This window comes from Rhamphochromis sp. 'chilingali', assembly GCF_963969265.1.
Source record: "Rhamphochromis sp. 'chilingali' genome assembly, chromosome: 15".
NCBI lineage: Eukaryota > Metazoa > Chordata > Actinopteri > Cichliformes > Cichlidae > Rhamphochromis > Rhamphochromis sp. 'chilingali'.
The window spans coordinates 6,120,170-6,138,522 of record NC_137942.1 but is presented as its reverse complement, the minus strand read 5'-3'; the positions used below and the strand labels follow the sequence as shown (position 1 = coordinate 6,138,522).

The window sequence follows — 18,353 nt, the reverse complement described above, 5'->3', positions numbered from 1 at the left end:
ATGGAAAGAGACTGCTACTTTACACTATTTTCACCAAGCTTTTCCCCCCCCTTCCTTTCTTCCCGTCTTGCTGTTCTTGCTAGTTTTACACTACCTAATTAAGAAGTTTGGTGGGGGAAGCATGAAACACACAGGACCACATACTTTACCCTCAAGGATTTATTTTATTGTTCCTCTGTTTTTTTTGGTCTCCAATGTTGGCACATCCTCTATACCTCCACCCTTATTTTCCCTTCTAAAAACCCAAGCTTTTCCTTTTTTCACCTTTTCGGTCTTTTATTAGAACTGGGTCCAAATTCTGCTTATAAATGACAGATGAATACTACCTGAAATGTCTTATCGAGCTGCCATTTATATGATCAAGTGTCTGCTGCTGTCTCTATTCTCTTGCTATTTGGTATTCCTTCACTGGCAGCCTTTAGATCTTCTTTCACCTTCATGCTTTTTGAAGGTTTGTGTTTTCTATCCAAACCAAGCTTATTTCTTATGCTGGACCATCCACTTCCTCTTACCCATAATTTGATTCAAAGTTAGCCTTATGAGAATACTGTAGGTGTTGGTTTCTTAAACAGCTAAACAAAGCTTTAGCTTTCTTGGCTGCTACCTCAAAGCACACTGTGCGCTGTCTATCTTGCGTGCTGCACAATATCGTTTATTATTTAGTAAATATTGATATCTATGACTAGCTAGTTTATTGTGATGGTGCTTTGTTTTCTCTATTATTATGTTGCTCTTTGTTGTTTGCTGTCTCCTCTGTTTGTTTTTTTTGTTTGTTTGTTTTTTTTCTCCATACAGGTGACCCAGGAGTTCTTTTTTTTTTTTCCTCTCTCTTCCCCCCCCTTCTCACCGTCTCTTCTCCCCTTTGGTTTTCTTTCTTTCTCTCCCCCTCTTTCTCTCATTCATTCCCCCTGTCCTATTTATTAAAAAAAAAAAAAAAAAAAAATGACAAAGGATGAACTGAAGCTCTGCCATCACGCAATGTCGCATACTGCTGTTTCTGATGTCATTTAAAAAAAAAAAAAAAAAAAAAAAAAAAAAACACAGCTAAACAAATGTAGCTTACTTTAGAAGAAATGACTAATTTTTTTCAAGCTAAAACCTGTTTGGAGGGAAAAAATAAAAAATAAAAACACGCTTGAAGACAACTGAAGTTGTTCAGAAGTCAAAAAGGCAGCATTTCAAACTTAAATGAATGTGAAATTGTCTGCTTTGAAAAATGAGTACAGAACACATGAACACAAAGACTCCAATACTTAAACAGTTGTTAAAAGTTAGCTAAAAACACTTGGTTTAATAGTGCTGTCATCAGCTTGAGATCAAAAGTGGTCATTTTAATGTTTTATCGTCATAGACTAAAATTGCCTCTAACAATCGCTCTTCTCCACTTCTCCTCTCCCCACCCACGGCAGATTTGCAATTTCCCAATATTGGTACAGACCGATGCCCCCCCCTTCCCTCCCCCAGATCCACACCTCATTTGGTACTCACCTAGATCAAAGTACCTCGCACATCTGTTCCGCTTGCAACTGCCATAACTAGCCAGCTGGACTCTCTCCGTCAGGTCTTGCTGTCTGTAGGTGTGTCAGTACTGCTTGTCTGTCCAAAGCCAGAGCTTCTTGGCAAGCTGCAAACACAAACAGCGAAAAGAATCAACAAGACTGTAGTTGTGAGAGTGAGCGTGGGTGTGAGCCAGTGCCTTATCATAGTCTTGCAAGAGACTCCTTGTCAAGTTGACTGTTTGTGTGTGCATCTGTTATGTAGGAGACTTGAATGCAGAGTATTCCTGAGATAGAGCGAGTGTGTGTGTGTGTGTGTGTGTGTGTGTGTGTGTGTGTGTCTGTGTGACAAGATATTACAAAAACACATGTTTTACAGAGACTGTAGTAAGGTTTACACAGCGAGGCGGAACAAAGCGGGACAGGGGCCCACCTTCCACAATTACACGCAGCTTTAAAATACTAATCCAAGCACAAACTGTATCTGGACTGTATCCAAACAGCAAACCAAAAAGCCACAGGTGTAAACAGAGCAATAAAGCAATGCAATCTCAATCCCACAAATGAAATAGTGCTGCTTATAGCAATAGCATTCAAAGCAGGATCACAGCAAAGCAGGCTTAATGCTTCCCTGATACTTTTTATGCTATATTTACAGTGGCCCATAAAAGTGGATAAAAATCTTTGTAGATAAAATTCACCACGTTAATGTGATGCATAAAGGGCCCACACAGAGCCCGATAGCAAAACAATCATCTGACAGAACAGACCCACGGTGGCTTCAACTCTGCAGTGTCATTAAAATCCTCCAAGTCTAATTCTCTTTCAAATACCACCTCTACCTAAATAAACATGACCAAGGACGCTTACTCATACTTCACATGCCTGCCAACCACAGATGAACAGGATTTCACAGAGCAGACTGGGTGTGTTTTGCCAACCATTACTGCAGAAAGGTCTGCAGATTGTGACAAAATGTCTCAAGCTAAACAGCCACAGTGATGCACTTTGTTCTCATAATAAAGCCAATCCATAAAGATGTCTGACATTTAACATGCAACTAGAGAAAGCTGTGTGATTTAAGTCAATTTACTTTGACACTTGGATCATAAAGAATAAAACAGGATTTTAAAACAGGTGTTGAATGACTTCAAACTACGGCAATCCAGGGAGTGACAAGTTGCCTCAGAGGTGTAATAAACTGCAACTCTAAGGCTAAACACTGACTTATATTTGGCTCAGAAATACTGCACCGAGAGTGTTACTTTTTATATTTTGGTGCTTTGTATTCACGACCGGTATTCAAACTGCCTGTGGGCTTTTACCTCAAAGAGAGAAAAGATGATCTGCATGAATGAATGAAATATCTTAAGATCCCTGTGTTTACACATATATACCAAGGAAATGTCAATCAGATGCAAAATACAAAGGTTGAGCCCTGAAAGAAATGTCAAAAAGGTAGACTGGCTCTGTGATGTGTGAATGGGACCAGCACCATTTGATCAATAGCTCACCTGAAATGAATACAAGATTCGTTCTTACCGACTCAAAACAGCAGATGTGGACTCCAACTCCATTTGTCACAAACTTGGATGAAACCGTTTCAGCTGATGAAGTGGAGATTGCCTAAGATAACACATTTTTAAATATTTGTTATTGGTTGCTTTCCATTTGTGATGTTTATTTGAGGCTCTTCAGAAGTGTTATGCTGAGTTGTTACCACAGGAAATTACATGAAGTATAACCTGAAACAACCCTGTCAGGAGTATGAACAAACATAACGTTATGTGCCCTTCATGTTCTTCCTGGTTTTTTTGGTCTTGTATCATTTACCCTGCTCAAGTCAAGTGGTCAGCTCAAACAGGAAGCGATAACAATAGGCAATACAACCAGCCATGCCACCAAGACATGTCAAGCTGACCCCAGCAATGCTGGGACGCCATGAGACAGCAAGGGCTGTCTCAAAAAAAGAAAAAGAAAAGACTGAGGAGGGAGCTGACAGATGAGGAGGTGGAAAACAAAAAATACAAGACGGGAGAATAGAAAGCAAAAAAAAAAGTCGTCGACAAGACAGAAGAGGGAGAGGCAGGATGAAAGGTCGATGTACCACAGGCTGATGAAATAGAGCGAGAAAGGCAAAGAGAGAAAGAAGCGGAACAGCAAGTCAGACAATAGTCAAACAGAGGAACAAAAAAAAGACACTAAAGGAATAGGAGACAAATTAAGGAGAGGGCATGGGGGGGGTGGGCAGAGACGGGGGGAGCCCAAATATAAAGACAATGTCAGATTCAATACTTCTCTTAAACGAGAGAAGAATTAAGGAGGAAGGAGAAAGAGTGGCTGTTCTATATCTCGCTGCTCCTGAAACCTGAAAAGACCAATACGTAGAAAGGAACAAAACACCGGGGGGGGGGGGGGGGGTTAGATCAAGCGCTTGACTGCATTCAAAAGAGCCACAGAGGGAGTATAAGTGACACAATTAAGAGCATAACTGTCATTACAGCCAATCAACCCAGTGCCACCCACATGGCCACTGAGCAACAGAACCATCATGAAGAGGGATGAAGGACTGCTTATTCCCCTTAGCAATGCAGCAACGACTGTTAATACTGACTAGCACACATACCTAAAAGCCCTAAAGGCCATTGCATCGTAATGCAACAGCAACACAAGACACGTGTACAAAATCGTTCCATCAAAACATGTTCTTGTCTCATTTGCATCTTGAGAGAAGAGCTGACATTTAAATATAATCCTGCTGACATGCAAACTAAGTGCAGCCAATTCCATAGCCCGCGTGTGCATTAGAAAAGGAAAAAAGAAACGACGTGTGAATCTGAAACCAATCACAGTTTGATGTATACTCTCACTCAATAAAATAAAAACCAAATTTAATGAGCTTTCAAGCTCCTCCACAGTGACATTTCCTCTCCCAATTCTCCATCTTTTACAACCATCATTCACCTTACCTCCATTTCTCTTTATCCCTGCTACCGCTTGCCTTTCCTCAACCCTCCCTCACTTAGTTTTTCCATTTTAAACCCACTACTTTGCCTCCATCTTCTTCTCTCTCCATCCAAAACAACGGCCATTCCAGAAAGAGGGCCATCAATCTTCTTCAATGAGACCAGAGTGCGAGAGAGTGCCAAGGCTACAGCAGATTACTATCTCTGCTTACCTCCGCTCAACACTGGATAACATATAGAAGGAGAGAAAGGGCAAATGGAGAGTCAGGGAGGGTCGAGAGTGAGTCAAAGAAACCATGTTAGATAGAAGATGGACATTAGATCTTAAAAGCCTCAAAAAGATTTAAAATAATAATAAAAACCAACTTCCACTCCTGTCACCAGCAGAGGCTTGTCAAGAAAAGACACCCAGCAGCTGAAATTAAAACCTCTAATCCTAAGTGGCAACTCCAAACCTGATCCTTGATTTACTTCCACAGAGAGCTCTGCTTATGGAGAGACATGAGATACAGGTCTTCTGTTAGACTGAACATGAATCATACTCTGCATCCAAAACAGAGTTACAAATTTAGAATCAAAATATGTACTGTTACTGTAACTAATTTAGTTGTTAACTACGGTACCAACAGGTCATTACAGTTCAGTTTGAACGGGGAAGAAAAAGTGACGGTGCATGTATAGAAAGGAGGTGGGGGAACATGATGGAGCAAGCGCTGCTTAATTACTTAAACACTACACAGAAATTGTTGTTAGTGCATATGCGAATATTTCTGTGTGTTTCACAAAGTCCTGTAAGCCAATTATCCCGCCTGATGAGAATTCTGAAAGCAATGTGCGAATGTTTGTTTGACAAAGAACTGACACAATGGTGGAAAAGCCAGAGCTGTGACCTTGCAGCAGAGAGGGGTTTTTAACAAGCTGCCTCACTGCCCTGTGTGGTGCAGTGGCAATAATCTGCACACACACTGTGCATCACAGGTAAATCCAAGGCTGAGGACGTCCTTCTGAGGAAACCTTATGTGAGAAAAAGATTGGTTACATGGCAAAGTAGAGTTTTTGCATAGAAAATTCTGGGTATTTTTGTTGTTTTTTGTAATGCAGTGCAGCAAACGCTCAGTGAACTCTTATATTTATAAAACATGGCCTTCTCAAGCAGACTGCAACCAAGGATGCAAGACCACCAGGGCAGCTCTGACAGCTAGATCCACAATTGAGCATGATAGGGCTAATCGCTATGCAGCTTTCTCACTGAGGAAAAACCTACGTGGGGGGAGTTTTGTCAGGCATAATAAACTCTCCCTGCATTGTCACACCACTGTTGAGGAGGAAGGTTAAACTTAGAGCTGTCTGTAAAGCTGTCCCTCTGCAGCAGCAGTGCTCTGACTGGGGATCAGCATAGTGTGGCTTCTGTGGGCCACACAGCAACGAGTGGGAGGAGGCAGCAATGGGGCTCAGCCGGGCGCTAAAGACTTTGACACTAACATAATCACTGATAATTGATTCTGCTGGTGAGGAAGGTTTAACATTAAAGGATAAAAAACAGCAACGGCGGTGGCAGCACGGCGCTCTGGCTTAATATGAGCTGATGGGACTGACGCCACCTGTCACACACCATCTAATCACACGAAGACAAGATTCTCTAGACGAACACATATCATCAAATCACTACCGGCCTTGGACACGCTCAGCACCCTCAAAGCAGCTTTGATCAGCAGTGGGTCGAGAAAATCGAGGGGGCACAGAGGCTAAGGGCGGCGGAGGAAGAGGAGGAGGATGAGGACAGACAGACAAATAAGACAAACGTCCTTCACTATTGCAGGACAACAGCCCTGAGATATCACATGACACGACAGAATAAAAGCACAGTGTTTCAAAGAGATATATAGAAGAAAAAAACAAACAAACTGCGCACTAAACCGAATGCAGTTATTACAAGCAGTGTGAAACATTTGTTCCATACTCGCGGTAATGGCAATTGAGCTGCAGTCAGCTGACATTGCAGTTATAATTCGGCTAATGTTATTCTCATTAGCTTATAATAAAGTGACTACTATTATACTATAATAATCTTCCAACTGCCTTTTATTGTAAACTGCCAGCCTGTGGGAAACACTAATAAATCTGAGGCAATAAACCCATTTTAACCCGTTTCACCTGTGATCTGAGCAGACTGTTTTTTAAGATGGCTAACCACAGAACACTATTTCTAGTCAGCCTCACAGATTTGTTGTTAAAGTATAATGGAGACACATGAGCTAAGTCTAGTAGCAGTGACTGGGGTGTGCCTATTTGCTGAGTGAACTGATGAAGACGGAGGGCTCCCTGTAGCCTTACAGTCAGAACACTGATAAATTGGCCAGCATCCACCCTTTCCCCAACTGCAAGAAGGATATGTGTGCATGAGAATAAGTATGAACACCTGCTAGACTGGAACTGACAACATAAAGTGGCAATGCAACTGATTTCATGAACAACACAGGAGCACAAAGGAAAAGGAAGACCTCCATTATGTCACTAGCAGACGTGTCACCACGAAGGAGACAGTCGGACTATCGGTCCTCCAACCTAGCAATGGCAGACTCACCTTCTTAAATTAAAGGGTGCTTAATACAAAGCATGTCCCAGACAGACAAACACAAATTTCCACCTTGGGCTGCAGACATAAACACACATCACTTCATGTCGAAAATGACTGTTTGGAGATCAAAGGTTTAAAATATGCGAGGGTCAGATATCTTGCAGGGAAATAAAGGAGGAAAGATTGAGGCTGAGAGGGGAAAAGGTAGCATCGGCAAATAAGAGATGGAAAGGGGACCAGAGAAAGCCCCAGGCTGATGGCAGCGGGGAGAGAAGAGGCAGACTGGATGATGAGCTAGTGAGAAAATGTAAATGAGAATCTGTCATGCAAAAAAAGGAAAAGAGGGGAAGAAAACGTGAGAGATTACTATAGGAACTGTTCGAGGAGAAACTGAAGAGCAGAACAAAGCTCAAAAGAGGAAAAAAGGGGGTGGGCAGTGCACAGGAGGAAACAGCAATCCAAGAGACATGACAAGCATGCACTACACAGCCTTTTGCTGTTAAAATGGGCCACAGTTTCTAATATGTCCTTCAACATGTGGTGAAATCAGTTTTAGTCACCACAGAAAGAAAATGCAAAAAACACAAAAGATAAGAAAGGTAGCAACAAATAGTGAGAGGTAAAATAAGAAGACAGAGATGGCCCCTGAAGATGTGACTCATGGCATCCCTTTGTCACAAGTCAAGACCACAGGGAGGAAGAGTAGGAGGAGTGTAGGCAGTAAAAAGGCAGCTCTTTTTCTCAGTCTTTCACTCCCTGGCTATCCTCCACCAGCAGCTGGAGGCTAAACTTAAGCTCCAGCAGCCACGAGGGAGAGAGGAACGGCCTTGGGAATAGGTCATCCACAACCACAGACCAAAACAAAACTCAAGCATCTGCATCATTAGCAAAGGAGCCCAGAGTCCCCTGATGTCTACCCACTGCACAACAGATCCCTCAGAAATGTGGCCACAACAATCCCCATGCACACAATCATCCGCTGCACAATCGCCATACAGCGATGTCAGCCTCCTCTTCATGAATATTCATCTGCCTCATTAACACTCAAGTGGGGAAACACAGCATATTGCAAGAGACTCCCGTTACTTGGAGAGAATGAAAGTTAAAGACGGAGAGGAAAGGGGAAGAAGAGATGGGACACATGGTGACTGCAAAGGAAGGAAAGGGGAAGAAAAAGAGTAAGAGGCAAAGGCTTTGTTTCTTTGCCTTCAAACTTTTTTGAATCTCAGGAGAAGAGGGGAGGAAAAATGTCCTATATTGTTCCGGGAGCTGATACCCTCCAGTCGCTTTTCCTTATGAAGCCAGATAGGGCAGTATGAAAGCAGCGTCAGCAGCAGGGACATCGCAGCGGGAGCACAGGCTAAGAATTACAGACCATTTTACCCTGTAAATCCTACTGCAATAAAGGCTTTAAAACAGCTGCAATTTCACCACTAATGTCTGGCTGCTCGCAGTAACTGCTAAACTGTGGGGGATATGTGTGAATACACCTCAACGCAAGCTGCAGCTGAGCAGACACTCATGTGACTCCCCCTCCCTCTGTTCAGTAACAAAACACACTTACAGACGTAAGAAGCCAGTCTATATCGTACACAAAGTCTGTCAGTCCACTCGGCCACACGCTTTCTCTCAGAGCCACTTGCCAATAGAAAGACACACAAGCGCGCACGCACACACGCGTGCACAGACACACGAAGAGAAAGGATTATTTTCTCTTCATGTTGTAATGCTAGTGAATCTCTTAACAGGAACTGCCAACAGGGGAAATCTTCCATCCTGCAGCTGTGTCCTCAGAGAGACTCTGGAAACTGTAGAAATTTCCTTGACTCTTTTCTCGTCGTGGCTTTGGTTGCAAAAACAGCTTGGCCATTCGGGTATGAGGAGATGAGGCAGAGTCAGGTGCTTTTCTATAACGTTGCCCCACCAGAGTCGCTCTAGTCCTTTAAAAAGGGCAGCGGAAGAAAAAAAAAAAACAAAACTTGTGGTACCAAAATTGGACCAGGTCTGTGGAAATCAATACTGCTGCTTACATGAGGGGCCTCCACTAAGGCTATTTCATATTTCACCATATATACACAGTTTCTGAGGAGAAAGAAAAAAAAAAAAAGAAAAAAAAAAAAAAAAAAAAAAAAAAAAAAAACACAACCCCTCAATTTCAGAACAGTATGAACTATCGATTTCACAGTCACGATTCTTACTCTTTCTCTGCCCATTTCTGTCCTCTCTCTTTTCCATTCCCCACCTTTGATGTGGAACTCCTTCCCCCCACCCCCCAAACTTCTGTTAAATGAAAACTGTTTATTATTAGGCTTCTCGCGACGGAGAGGTCGTTACCGTCACATTTTTACATCTTTCACATTTCTCCTAAAAGAAATGTTTTTTCCATTGACATCACGAATCGATCGATCTGTAAGGTGAAACAGAAAAGCTATTTCTTGACAAAAGTGAATACCACTGCCCTTACCTTGTACACTTTTGAGATATTAAAAGGTGGGCCTCACAGAGTAACTTCCAATGGCACACCGTAACAATGCACTGCCTATTATAATGACTATATCGTGACTTGAGATGCATCACGACATCTATTTATTCACTGCTGAGGCCTGTACTGTGTACTATGGGCTTAGTGAGGTAACTTGAGATTTAACCCTGGGTTTATTTAGTGCTACAGAGGTGGTTCACTCTTATCCTGGAACACCAACATGATAACTTAGATACATTTTTTAAAACGTCCCTGAACTGTTTTATTTGAACCAGTCTTCTCTTAATTTCTTTTAACATTTCACCTACAAGTGATATGAATTTTAAATGCCAAACACTGTTGGAGCTTTAAAAAAGTTGGATCTGATGTTCAGAGTATTTGGATGGGTCGCTGTTTTCCCACAATCTAATGTCAGTGTATCAGCAAAACTGAATCTGACTTTTGGGCAATGGCGCTTTTAACCAACTGTGTTGTCATTCATTTATATTCATACAGCTTTCCTGGGTCATGTGTTTTGCTGAGCAGTCTGGCAGAGACCGGGGACCTGGCCAGTTCAAATCACAGGTCCAAAGTCAGCATGCATGCATGATTTAAATACATCTAAATGGCAGATGGTGAGAGACCTGGCTGGGATCTGGCTTCAAGACAGAAGCAGTAATGCAGGAGAAGCAAAGGGATTAGAGTGAGGAATGACTTGGCTTGTCTTTAAGATTACTTTTCCTCTTAAAACATTCACTTCATCTGTGTCACTTCTGCTCTCTACTTGTTATTGGAAAATAGCTTCATGCAAGAGAGGTGGAAAACCATTCGATGCCGGCTCTGTCTGCATCAGTCACACACTGACACGCACATACACAAAGAAATACATTTCATCCTCCATATCCGAAACAGCCAAAGCACTGGCAGGCATTTGCGACCCCAATCCATATTTCAATTTCCCTCCTCTCATGCAAACTAATTCAATACTTGTTGCCTTCCCTCACAAGCGATCAGCAATATGAGAAATGAGCTTCTTCGCATGTTGCATCTAAAAAAGGTCCAATCTGAGACATTTTTGAATGCCTATATCAATTATGTCTTAGTAGTGCCGTGCATATGCAAATTGTCCTTAGGAGTAGCATTGCAGGATAGAAAATCTAAACTACAACCAAAAGGAAATTTTTTTAATCAAATGGCGTGCCATTTGAAACTCGTACATTACACCACTGCCTGTGTTTATATCAACAACTTCATGTTTTCAAAACATTTAAATAAACATTAAGCTAACAGCATCGAATGAGTCAACCGAATGAGTAATTTGAATATGATGTTCATATATGGATTTCATTACCTTAGTTTTTCCTTTAAAAGAAATCACTTCAGCTTTTCACGAAGCCAGAACAAGAAGTATCAAAGCTGTATGCTGTGATGTGATCAGCCAATACTTTTTGAAATCGATCCAGCGACACAGCTCAGAAGACTGGACAGTATGGGCCTGGTTTTAGAGGAATTTGTGAATGTTCTTTTAATCAGGCTCATTAGTGGGATAAAATCTTCAATTCTGACATATTAAAGATTTTCAGTAACACCCAATTTCCTTACCGACTAGTATTGATGTACTGACCGGTGTAGCATTTTACACTGTTACACTCCAAACAAATTCACACATCTTGACATCTCCCACTGCTGCACACACCAAGAAAGGAATTCTCAGAAGAGCAAATAAAAATACAAATCTGAAAACATAGGATACAGTCTGAGCCTGATGGAGAAATGGTGCAGTGCTGAAACATTTGTTTGTTAAGGTCCACCACATTCTGCAGTAATTCACTTTTTACTTGACATTATATAGTGGATAGTATATCATTGATCCATTTTTCAATGCGCTCTGCATTTGACCCTGAAAATACACAAGCATGTGCGCACACACCAACGTACTCATTTGGTGTTGAAATGAGCAAAGATGAGTAACAACATCGTCTCAAACTCAGGAACACGGGTGCACTCTTTGCCCATGTAAAGAGAGAGGCAAGCAGGTAATAGCGACAAATTTAGGGGCTTAAACAGCGACAGCTTTACGATGCCTGAGCGGCCTCTATGACTCCATTCCTGTCAGATTCTATTAGCCTGGCCTCCACCGTGTGCTTCGATTGGCTTTTGGCCTATTCCCAGCAGTTACAGAAGCACCACCCGTAAATAAACCAAATGGCTGCATCTTGTAGTATATGAAGGGGCGGGGGGCTCTTTGCAGCTGGGCGCTTGTGTGTAAAGAACATCTAACAGAGTGGTTGAATAGTTTAATATACAGCAGCGAGCTGAATGGACACAGTCAACTAGAGGGAGAGCGCGACACATCACTGTAAGAGTTTAAATTTGAGGAATACGAGAAGCCAGAAAGGCACTTTTAAATCAAGACAAGTGGTCTCAGTCCACACACACAGCTAGATACAAAAGGAAAAAGTGTGCCTATCTGCCAGCTGCCAGGTGGAAGTCTATGGAAAGGCCACCTGTCTAATAACCACTTTTGATGCATACAGCTCAGCAATATGAAACACAGCATCTGGCCTGTCCCCTCCAAACTGATATTGTTAACAGCCTGATCCGTGTTCCTCTTACATAGAATTTATTTGGGCAGTTCACTCAGATTTAAAAAAAAAAAAAAAAAAAAACCCACACACACACAAACAAGAAACACAAAAACATAAGTTTGTGTTTATAAATTCAACCACTGCAGGTTTTAGGTTTTTTTTGTTTGTTTTTTTTAAATGGCTTTTGAAGAACTGTGGAAAAATAATAAATTTCCTAGTACAGATTTAAAAAATAAATAAATAAATAAAAAATAAAAACAACTGCTGGCCTAAAAGTGAAGAAAGACTGACGCTGGCACAACAAAGTCACAATTACCTATATGTTTAAATTAACAGTCATTATATCCTATTATATCATGCATACTAGTGGAAAAAATATAAAAAGAACATTTACAATAGTAATAACATAATGATCTCAACCAAATGCTAGCTTCATTGCATGCATATATTCACTGAGCATTCACAGCTAACTATAAGAAAAGGTATAATTAAAACAATTTTTATAACCCAAAACCATGTGACTAAGGAACCTATTTGGTTTTCTTTTGTTGTTTTGGGGGTTTTTTTTGTTTAGACTCAAAAACATTACTAATTATTTGTAATTAAAATAAAAGTATATTTATGCTACCGATTCATACAGTAAAGCTCTAGCATCACATTTGAGTGAACTGTATGATTACTGTAATAAAGTGCTTTAATCAGTCAATGTAACTGGAAAACAGAGTGCTTGTCTTCAAAGAAATAAATCATAGGATTATTGTGTTTATTGCAACTTGGGAAATATCTGTTATACCTTCAAAACTCTGAAAAGCTGCTCCTCTGTGCCTGTCTGTGGCAAAGTGGCCTTCAGCATTAACAGGCTATTACTTGTGAAATGTAACCAATCAAATTGGAAAGGACATTGCTCAAGACCACAGAGTGGTGGCTAAAGACAGACTGAGGCCGCTGCACCACAGTGAAAGCAAAACTTTTTTTGTTTGGTTTTTTTTGTTTTTGTTTGGTTTGTTTTTTTTAAATGGGACACATGAAATAAAAAAAATGTTTTACTTTATTTATTTTAATCAAAATGGTTTTATTTTAATTGAAATTGGTTTAAAAAGTTACAACAACAAAAATATTTATGACTAAAGGGCCATTAAACTAGCAAAGAAATTGGACTGGACACCTGGTTGATTTCATTTATACATCTACTGCTTTCCTTATATGTCATATTGAAATATCTACCAAAACTACACTGTTAGTTTCATTAGTCCTGTTCTTAAACAGTAGATTAGTTCACCTGCATTCAGAATATGAACCGAAAGTTTACCAGTTTGTATCCACTTCCTTTTCTGACAGACACAACAATGTCCGGAGAGTGAACAAAACACTTCCATACCAACACAATAAAAACAATGATGTGACATCACATCTTTTACAGTCACAGCTAGACAACTGTGACTTAAGTGCCAACAGCTGTTACACAAAACTGACTGGATGTTGAAATTCAGATCCTGAATCTGCATAGCTCGACCGTATTGTAAGCTTGAGGAACGAAGTCAGTATTTTATTTTGTGCAATGAGCTGCAGTTTAATAAAAAATTCAATTTCCCTGCACACCAAAACAAGTCACGAACTTGTACATCAAGAATCTGTCTTTACCAACAGATATGTGAAGAATGTGTGGATGTGTCACGGTTTAAGAAGATAAAATGAGAAAAATGCTAAGCCAGTCAAAGAGTTATCTTTTGGGATTCAAATTTGTTCACCATGGAATCTTCTGAATCAATCCAAACTCCCATTCAGAGCATTTCTGAACTCCCACATGCCCTTTGCTCATGCATACAATCGCAGCACAGCTGAGCAGAAAACTCTGTGGGACAAACCAGCTGAATTTTTAGCAAGCACTTAGCAGATCTTTTACTAGAAAATTCAGCTTTGCAAAAAAGTGTTCCACCAACTTTTGTCACATCACTAATAGAAAATACGAAATGAGACATGTTTACCTGCCCTTTCAGATGGCCACCTAATTATTTTAAGGATGCACTGTTAGATCTGGTCATTTATTCCAGCATGATGTGTAAAAAACAGCTTTTGGTGTCCTTATAGCCACAATAGTGAGTTTTGGGTTTTAAAACATGAATCCAGCAAGGAGAAGGGCCTTTACAAGGCAACAGGATGAGAAACCCTTAAGCCTCTTAATAGAAACAAATGATCAGGGTCCACAACCACACATTTTGGTCTAGATCTCAAAGGTGAATTGACATTTAGCACCAATTTAAGTCCAGTGTCACTTAGCACAGTAACTGTCTTGTTTTGTTCCATTGGGAACATGGTGCAACAAGAATTTTACTTCTTCTTTTGGCTGCTCCCTTTATGAGTTGTCATAGTAGATCATCTGCATCCATCTCACCCAATCCCTAGTATTCTACTCTGTCACCAACCCTCTGCATGTCCTCCTTCACTTCATCCATAAATGATCTCTGTGGTCTTCCTGGCAACTCCATCTTGAACATCCTTTTTCAAATACATCCCCGATCTCTCTTCTGCACATGTTCAAACCATCTTAGCATTGCCTCTCTGACTTTGTCTCCAAAGAGCTCAACCTGAGCTGTCCCTCTGAAGTAATTATTTCGAGTCCTGTCCATCCTGGGTACTCCCAGTGAAAATCTGAGTTTCATCAACTCTGCCACCCTTTCTTTCACTTTTGCTGACGTCCTTCTGTCACAAATCACCTCAGGCACCCATTTAAACTCTTCCACCTTCACCGATATACCTGTGTCCTTCTCATTCATACACATTCTGTCGTGCTTCTACTGACTTTCATTCCTCTTCTCTTCAGTGCATACCTCCACCTCGCCAGGTTCGCTACCACATGCACACTACTCTCACAACAGACTTCTTACTCCCAGATTCTACAGGAGAATCTTAATATAAAACATACATAAATATAATACACCATAATGCACTACACCCACATTATCAGAGCCCAAGGAGCTAAACTTGGCACACTAGTAAATCTTGAGCTCTGTCCACACCTGGAAGCAATTTGCATCACTTTGAAGCCGACTGCTCGTCCCTGACAGACATTCCAGGCTCTAGTTGCCTAGGTAACCCACTAATGTATTTACCACCAGGTCATATGCCAGTCAAAGGGATCCTCTGCTCTTTTTGATAATGCTGTCCGTCGCTCGCCTAGAACTCCAGAAAAGTTGAAACCAGGTTATTTTGCCTGTAGTCACTAAAGTTGCAAAATTTCCTTCCCTTTCTATGGTCTCTAGTCATCACAACGCTTCCAGTATGGACACAGCTTTGGACCCCTGAAGGCTCTTACCTTTATCAGATATCACAAGGTTGCCTAGCAACCACCAAGCAACGGACTTAAATGTCCTGTTTTTAGCAGGTATGCACCTATGAAACGCTATGAAAGCATTTGATCATGTTTATTTCACAGCGATAATATCTATTAACTCATATTTCAATTATGTACGAGATATTATGATGCCAAACACTGAGCAATGGGCTAAAATTACCTGTTTCTTGCCTTTCTGCAGCCCAAACAATACCGTAGCACTGGCATGTACTAGCGTCAGCACAAATCCATCTGGTAGTTCCTATTAGTACTTGGTTTCAATGGAGCTGCACAAGTTAATAATTATGAAAGAAGCAGGCTACTAAATTAAATAACAAAATTCACAAAAAAAGAAAAGAATCCCCGCCTTCCTCCAATGGCAATGGACTTGGCCAATTAGCAGTAGATATTTGTTCAGTCATCCAACTCTAATGACTGCAACAGTTATTGCTATTACTGATTAATCTGATCATTATTTTTTAATTAAACTTGGTCTATATGTATCAGCTAAACTAAAAAAAAAAAAACAACCCCATTAAATTGAACAAAGCAAAAGATAAAGTCTTCTCTCATTTTAATAAAAGCCAAATTCCCCCTAGGGGTTTCTATAAGGTCTACTGAAATCTTAAAGACGTTTTCTGATTTTTTTATTTATTTTTTCATAAACCAACAAACTACTAGTTTTTGTAGCTCCAGTACCAAATGTTTGCCATTCCATATTTCATTTAAATAGTTGTGGGTTAGATCCTTGAATTTGGATATCACAAAAAAAGTTATTCATAGAACTTTGAGTTCATTACTTTATCTAAAAGTCACCAGTTTTTTCCCCAGCCACCGTGCAGAGGTACTACAGCCTGCATTGCAGTAGCCTTTCTGCTTGACTCTCTCTTTTCAGATGCTTTCTGGCAGACTGAAACCTGCAGCTGTCCTGCACTGCGCATTGGGAAGCAACAGAGGGGAGAAGCCGTGGTCACTATTTGGCAGGATACTGAGGCATGATGAAGCATAACATGTTTTTTTTCTAACATGGGTCTCATTATTTTGCATATCCATGTGGAAACGTTCAGACTGATAACTCTTGCCGTGACAACCCAGACGTGACAGTCATGGCATAAAATTGCACAAAACAATCCGCGGAAAAGTGAATCAGAAACGGAAACAGTATAAATAAGTCCCGAGCCGCTACCTACCTGCTAACAATAGCCAGCTAGCGGCTAATATTGAAGCTCTGTAAAAGTGCTTCCAGCGTTAAATTACGGCCAAACTTTAAACGCACTTTACCATAGAGGAATCAATAAAAATCGTAAATAACAGGCATATGAAGAGCTCATTTTACATCTTTAAAACTCACCTTTGTTTCGCACTTGAACGAAAGAGATGAAGGATTTTTGACAAGAGCTGTCACTGCACTTCCGGGTTAGACTGTGACGTGTCCGAACGCCCAATAAGCGACTGGCCATGCTGGGATTGTTTTGGTTTTGACTCTGGGTGTTACGGGAATATACAAATTTCCTATTTAATTACGAGCAGCTGTCTGTCATCAAAATCAGTAGACTAGCACATTTACTATCACTCGTAGACAAACTACATTTTCTTTATTTTGTTTGGTTTAGCTGTAGGAATTTCTTTTCGTTTTTTAAGATAAGAATTAAAAGAAAGCAAAGGGCACATAATAAGAATAAGCCTCAGATAAGAAATTCACTGAGTTATGGTAAAAGGTTTGTAGTCTGAGTTGCTCTAAATTCAAAGTATTTCAAACAAGGAGCTTTTCCCTTGACCTCAAAATAATTTAGTGGCCCTTAATTATAACCAGAATAAGAAAAGAAGAGAGGATATTTTAAAATAATTGTTAATTGAGAAACCAGAGATTGCTGAATCAAACCATCAAGGATTGTAATCCTTTATCTCCAGATTATTATTAAACCATCAGGCAGAAACCATGAGTGCATTTTGAGACAACAAGCTCTTTTGTCCTCACACGTTATATCATTGCTATAGCTAATATTTTCTGTGTAGTATATATAAATACTTATAGTCACATTAGATTAAGTTTCTATGGATGTCATATATTTTATATGCACTGATGTGTGAGATTCATTATATTATTAGTTGTAAAATCAAAAAATAATAAAAAAAAATGTAAAAGATTTGTGATATTATGTGTGAAATTCCAAAAACTTAACACAATATGACAAAACCCTTTAAGTATTTCAGAAGTCACATTCTGTACAACAAATATACATAACGATATGTTTTATATATATATATATATATATATATATATATATATATATATATATATATATATATAACACATATCTTCAGCTACTGCAACCCTTCAGCTTATTATCCACAATACATTTTGATCATCATACAATTATATATAATTGATGCTACATCTTTCTGTCTTTGCACCTTTTGCTAATTTTATAAAAAGCTAAACACTATCAGACATGCCGCCTTCACTTACCCAGAACTTAAAATGAAAGGCAGCTACCATACAGTAAACAGCACCAAGTATCATCTCAGACTTCTTATTGCATGGATGGGTATACAGGCTGTTATTATGAAGGAAGTTTATTTTTAACAGGCCTCCAGTCTGTCCTGCTTTAGCAGCTCTAAAACATATTCTCAATTACCATATGCTGTAAATAAAAAATGGTCATAGCTTCCAGATATAAAAGGAGAAGAAAAAACAAGAGTGTCTAATAGCTGTCTAATAGCATCAGGTGGCGTCTCCTCTGGTTGCAAAAAGACATTTGGCTATAGAAACTGGTACTTGGCTCCCACGATTCATGACCTCAGCAACACTTTCCTGAGGAGTCATCCTCAGTAAAACACAACATTCATTTTATAAATGATAGTCCGATTAAAGTAAAAGAGCAGGATAATTTGGTATGCTTTACTGTATGACTGACAACTTGATACAGTCT

At 40.0% G+C, this 18,353-nt stretch overlaps 1 protein-coding gene across 4 annotated transcripts in view; it reads right to left on the bottom strand.

Moving 5' to 3' along the window:
* Positions 1-16,835, bottom strand: part of spop (speckle type BTB/POZ protein) — a 96,144-nt gene extending 79,309 nt beyond the window's left edge. For 2 of the 4 annotated variants that reach the window (XM_080906311.1, XM_080906308.1), the window contains exons 1-3: positions 16,772-16,835; positions 3,039-3,122; positions 1,489-1,624 (exon numbers count right to left, since the gene is read on the bottom strand). The gene's annotated coding sequence lies outside the window, so the exon portion shown is untranslated. Of the gene's footprint in view, positions 1-1,488; positions 1,625-3,038; positions 3,123-4,465; positions 4,524-16,771 lie in introns of those variants that run through there. The other 2 variants (XM_080906309.1, XM_080906310.1) reach the window with 2 other exon arrangements.
* Between the last annotated feature and the right edge of the window lie 1,518 nt (positions 16,836-18,353).